The following is a 5672-nucleotide window of genomic DNA, read 5'->3' on the forward strand; positions in this document are numbered from 1 at the left end:
GTGATTTCGATATGGCCATATGGTGATACTTTTGTAACCAAGAAAGGTCCGGACCACCTTGACTTGAGTTTCCTTGGGAACAGCCTTAATTTAGAATTGTAAAGGAGTACTTGTTGCCCTTTTTCGAAACTCCTGGGTGCCAAGTGCATGTCATGTTTTCTTTTTGCCTTCTCTTTATACATCTTAGTGTTTTCATAGGCTTGTGACATGAATTCCTCCATCTCTTACAGCTGCAAGATTCTTTTTGCACCAGCAGCAATGCTGTCAAAATTTAGTATCTTGATAGCCCAAAGAGCTTTATGTTCCAGCTCCAGTGGTAAATGACAAGCTTTCCCATAGACTAATTGATATGGAGACATTCCAAGTGGGGTTTTGAATGCTGTTCTGTATGCCACAGAGCATCATCCAACTTCTTCGACCAATCCTTTCTAGATGCGCCCACAGTCTTTTCCAGGATCCTCTTCAGCTCTCTGTTGGATATCTCAGTTTGCTCACTTGTTTGAGGGTGGTAAGGTGTGGCTACTTTGTGTTTTACCCCATATCGTAAGAGGAGAGCTTCTAATGGTTTATTACAAAAGTGGCTCCCTCCATCACTGATGAGGGCTCTTGGGACTCCAAACCGGCTAAAGATATTCTTCCTGAGAAGTTCATGACTACCTTGTTATCATTAGTTGGGGTTGCAATAGCCTCTACCCACTTGGAAACATAATCTACTGCTACCAGGATGTAATTGTTTGCATATGAGGTTGGGAATGGTCCCATGAAATCAATTCCCCACACATCAAACAGTTCAAGTTCCAAGATGAAATTTTGTGGCATGGCGTTTCTTTTGGGCAGGTTTCCAGATCTTTGGCATCATTGCAACTTTTTACTAGCTCTTTGGCATCCTTGAAAAGAGTGGGCCAAAAGAATCCGCTTTGTAACACCTTTGCGCAGTTCTGTCCCTCCAAAGTGCCCGCCATAGCATGAACCGTGGCAGTTCCACAGGACTTCTCTCCTTCCTCTTCCGAGACACATCTTCTAAGAATTCCATCTGAACATTTCTTGAAGAGATATGGCTCGTCCCAGACAAAGTATTTTGCATCATTCATGAGCTTCCTCTTTTGATGTTTATTGATCCCTGGTGGTAATGCTCCAGTTGCCTTGAAATTTGCAATATCTGCGAACCATGGTGCTTTATGAACTGTCATCAACTGCTCATCAGGGAAGAGCTCGTTAACACTTGTATCATTTTCTCCACCTTGATCATGAGGGATTCTAGATAAGTGATCTGCCACCTTGTTCTCCACTCCCTTTTGTCTCTGATTTAATATCGAATTCCTGCAACAGTAAGATCCACTTATTAGTCTTGGCTTCGATTCTTGCTTGGCAAACAAATATTTAAGTGCTGTGTGATCTGTAAAAAGATCACTTTAGCACCAATGAGGTATGATCTAAATTTGTCAAATGCAAAAACTATTGCTAGCAACTCCTTTTCAGTAGTGGTATAATTTCTTTGAGTTTCATTAAGGACTTTGCTAGCATAGTATATCACACGAACTAGGTTATCTTTCCTTTGTCCTAACACTGCCCCAACTGCAAAATCAGATGCATCGCACATCAATTCAAATGGTAGGTTCCAATCAGGTGGGGAAATGATAGGAGCAGAGATAACCTCATTTTCAAATGTGCAAATGCTAGCATGCAGGTTTCATCAAAGATGAATGGTGTATCAGATACGAGGAGATTGCTTAAGGGCTTGGCTATCTTTGAAAAATCTTTAATAAATCTTCTGTAAAAACCAGCATGCCTAAAAAACTTCTAATTGCCTTGACATCACTGGGTGGGGTAGTTTTTCAATAAGTTCCACTTTAGCTCTATCAACCTCAATGCCTTGGTGAGAGACTTTGTGACCAAGGACTATTCCCCCTGTCACCATGAAGTGGCATTTTTCCCAGTTCAAGACCAAATTGGTCTCTTGGCACCTTTTAATACCAAGGCAGGTGATGTAGGCAACTAGGAAAAGAATCTCTGAATACCGAGAAATCATCCATAAAAACTTCAATGAATTTTTCTATCATATCTGAAAAGATAGAAAGCATGCACGTTGAAAGTTGCAGGGGCATTACATAACCCAAATGGCATGCGCTATAGGCAAACACTCCATACGACAGGTAAATGAGGTTTTCTCTTGGTCTCTTGGATCAACCACTATTTGTTGTATCCTGAATAACCGTCGAGAAAACAATAATAAGCGTGCCCTGCAAGTCTTTCCAACATCTGATCCATGAATGGAAGGGGAAAATGGTCCTTTCGTGTAGCCTCATTGAGCTTCCTGTAGTCTATGCACATCCGCCATCCTGTGACGGTCCTTGTAGGTATGAGCTCGTTCTTCTCATTGGTAACCACAGTGATCCCTCCCTTTTTTGGTACAACATGTATGGGGCTAACCCAAGGGCTGTCCGAAATTGGGTATATGACTCCTCCTTGCCAAAGCTTCATAACCTCTTTCTGTACCACTTCCTTCATGATTGGGTTCAGCCTTCTTTGGGATTGAATGGATGGCTTGGCGTCATCTTCCAACAGTATTTTATTCATGCATATGGCTGAACTGATTCCCTTCAAGTCAGCAAGGGTCATCCAATGGCATCCTTATGCTCCCGCAGCACCTTGAGTAGCTCGTCCTCTTGATCTTGACTGAGGGATGAATTTATGATCACTGGGTAGTTTTCATTTTCTCCTAGATATGCATATTTGAGAGTGGGTGGCAATGCTTTGAGTTCAAGTTTGGGTGCTTCTGGTTTTTCGCTCCCTTCCTTTGGTGCATCTGGTATGTGTGTTTCTGTTGTAGCTACCTCTTCACTTGATTCAGATTCTTCCTCCACCAATCTCTCGTTCTCTTCAGGTTCATCTTCTTCAAAATTCTCCTGCACTTCATCCTCAAGTGCATCTAACCTCATGCATTCCCCTAATTGTTCTGGTGGATAACTCATGGCCTTGAACACATTGAATGTCATCTTTTATTGTGTAATCTAAGGGTGAGGTCACCCTTTTGAACATCAATGACAGCTCCAGCAGTAGCCAGAATGGCCTTCCCAAAATGATGGAGGTTTTGGCGTCTTCCTGCATGTCCAGCACCACAAATCTGCTGGGAATATGAAATCTCCTACTTTTACTAGCAAATCCTCCACTATCCCGTGAGGGAATTTGAACGATCGGTCTGCCAGTTGTAGAGCCATTTTTGTTGGTTTAGCCTCCTCAATTTTCATCTTTCTCATCATAGCTACTGACATCAAATTGATACTGGCCCCTAAGTCACAAAGAGCCTTTTCTACTGTGATTTCTCCTATAATGCAAGGGATCTGAAAACTCCCAGGATCCTTCAGTTTCTGAGGTAGTTTATGCTGAATGATAGCACTGCACTCTTCAGTTAGTATCACAGTCTCATTGTTCTTCCAGCTTCTCTTCTTAGTCATTAGCTCCTTCAAAAACTTGGCATAAAGTGGCATTTGTTCTATGGCTTCAGCAAATGGTATGTTGATTTGTAGCTTCTTGAAGATTTCCAAAAATCTCAAGAACTGGTTGTCATCTTCCTTTTTCTTCAATAGCTGGGGGTATGGAGCTCTTGAGACGTTGAGTTGGGGTATCTTTTTCTCTTTCTGCAAACTTGGCGTGGGGGGTTACATTCCATCTTGCTCCTCTTCCTTTTCAATTGAGCTTTCTTCTAGTGGTTTTTGGGGATGTTCCTTCAGTTCCTTCCCACTCCTAAGTGTGATAGCTTGACACTCCTCCCTTTTGCTTGAATGGGCATCATAGCAAAAATTATGGTTCGGAAGCTGCTTAAAAAGATAGCTGATTTGTGTCTCCAGTTTTGTGATGGCAGCATTTTGATTCTGCATGTTTGACTGCACTTCCTCTTTGAATGCTTTACTGTCTTGAATGTCTCTGCATATTCCTTCGATGAAGGTTTCAATCTTAGAGAGCTTGTCATCAATTGATGAGTGATTCGGAGCAGATGTACTGTTTTGGTATTGATAAGTATGTGGAGAGTTGTTGTTGTGGGGGTGTTGAGATGTCCTCTGGGTGAATTGTTGGTGAGCTGCATTATTGTTAGAGTTGTAACGTCTCTGGTCTTGGTTTTGATCTTGCTCACTTCCCCACCCAAAGTTTGGGTGATTTCTCCATCTAGGGTTGTAAGTCTTGGAGTATGGATCATAGTTTTTTCTTGGTGAATTCCCAATGTAGTTGGCTTGCTCCTGACTCCCTTCTGTTTCTTGGTTTACTCCTTCTTGTGTTGTTGATAAAGTAGAGATTGCTGCTACTTGGTTCATCTCCATCTACTTGGTGAGGTCAGCCAGCTGCTGGGTAATGAGCTTGTTTTGGGCCAACAGAGCATCTACATTGTTTAGCTCCATCACTCCTCTTGTGTTCCCTCTTTCGGAAGCATAGAAGTAGTCGTTTTCTGCTACTGTTTCAATAACATCTATAGCTTCCTCAATGGTCTTCTTCTTGTTCAAAGACCCTCCAGATGAATGGTCTACTGCCTTCTTTGACTCATAAGAGAGCCCTTCATAGAAAATGTGTAGCTGGACCCATTCGTTGAACATGTCAGGTGGACACCTCCTTGTTAAGTCTTTGAACCTCTCCCATGCTTCATACAGAGTCTCACCATCCTGTTGCCTGAAGGTTTGAACCTCAGCTCTCAGCCTATTGATTCGTTGAGGAGGGTAGAATCTTGCTAAGAATTTTTTCACCACATCCTCCCAAGTTGTCAAGCTCTCCCTTGGGAAGGATTCCAGCCACTTGGCTGCCTTGTCTCTGAGTGAGAAGGGAAATAAGAGCAATCTATAGGCGTCAGGATGAACACCATTAGATTTCACTATGTCACATATTCTCAGGAAGGTGGTCAAATGTTGGTTGGGTTCTTCTTGAACACCTCCTCCAAACGAACAGTTGTTCTGAACAAGGGTGATGAGCTGTGGTTTAAGTTCAAAGTTGTTGGCATGGATTGTTGGCTTTTGGATGCTACTTCCACAATTGCCTGGGTTTGGATTAATGTAAGAGTCCAAAACTCTTCTATCCTCCCCAGCATGATTTGCTCCACCTCCTCTGCCATGGTTGTGAGTCTCTTCTTCATGATGATTTTCCATGTTTTCTTCCATGTTTGGTTCAAAGTATTCCTCAAACTGTTCCTCCTCTTCTTCAGCACCAACTACTCGTTTTCCTCTTGCCTCCCTCCTTAGTCTAAGGTTCTCTCTGGTTCAGAATCAAAGGAAGTTGAAGCCCCGCTTCTTCTCCCTGTCATACAACCAACAAGCACAAGCAGAGAAGATAGGTGCAGACAGTATTTATGTCAGAATTGATGTTAGTTGTGGATGATGCAATATATCAAACAGTTAGTGGGTTAGCAAACAGAATTGAAAATAACAAAGAAAAACAAAAGAGTAGATGGAGAAGGGAAGAAGTTTAACTAAAACAAAATGTAATTCACTCAAACAGAAAATGAAATACACAAAATAAAATGCTCAATCTAGTGATCTTCCAATCTAATCAATGTTGATGCACAATCAATCCCCGGCAACGGCGCCATAAACTTGATGCGGGGAAAACTTGTCTCTCAACAAATCTTCCTTCGGCAAGTGTACCGAAGTTGTCGTCAAGTAAAAACTCACAATAGAGTGAGGTCGAATCCC

The 5672-nt window shown here is 42.2% G+C and overlaps 1 non-coding gene across 1 annotated transcript; it reads left to right on the plus strand.

Annotated features, from left to right (window-relative positions):
- The first annotated feature begins 4584 nt into the window (after positions 1 to 4584).
- On the plus strand, positions 4585 to 4688 carry LOC112731890 (small nucleolar RNA R71). Its single transcript, XR_003167641.1, has one exon. It is a non-coding gene; the product is annotated as a small nucleolar RNA R71 (small nucleolar RNA).
- Positions 4689 to 5672: the final 984 nt, after the last annotated feature.

This window comes from Arachis hypogaea, chromosome 12 (assembly GCF_003086295.3).
Source record: "Arachis hypogaea cultivar Tifrunner chromosome 12, arahy.Tifrunner.gnm2.J5K5, whole genome shotgun sequence".
Taxonomy (NCBI): domain Eukaryota; kingdom Viridiplantae; phylum Streptophyta; class Magnoliopsida; order Fabales; family Fabaceae; genus Arachis; species Arachis hypogaea.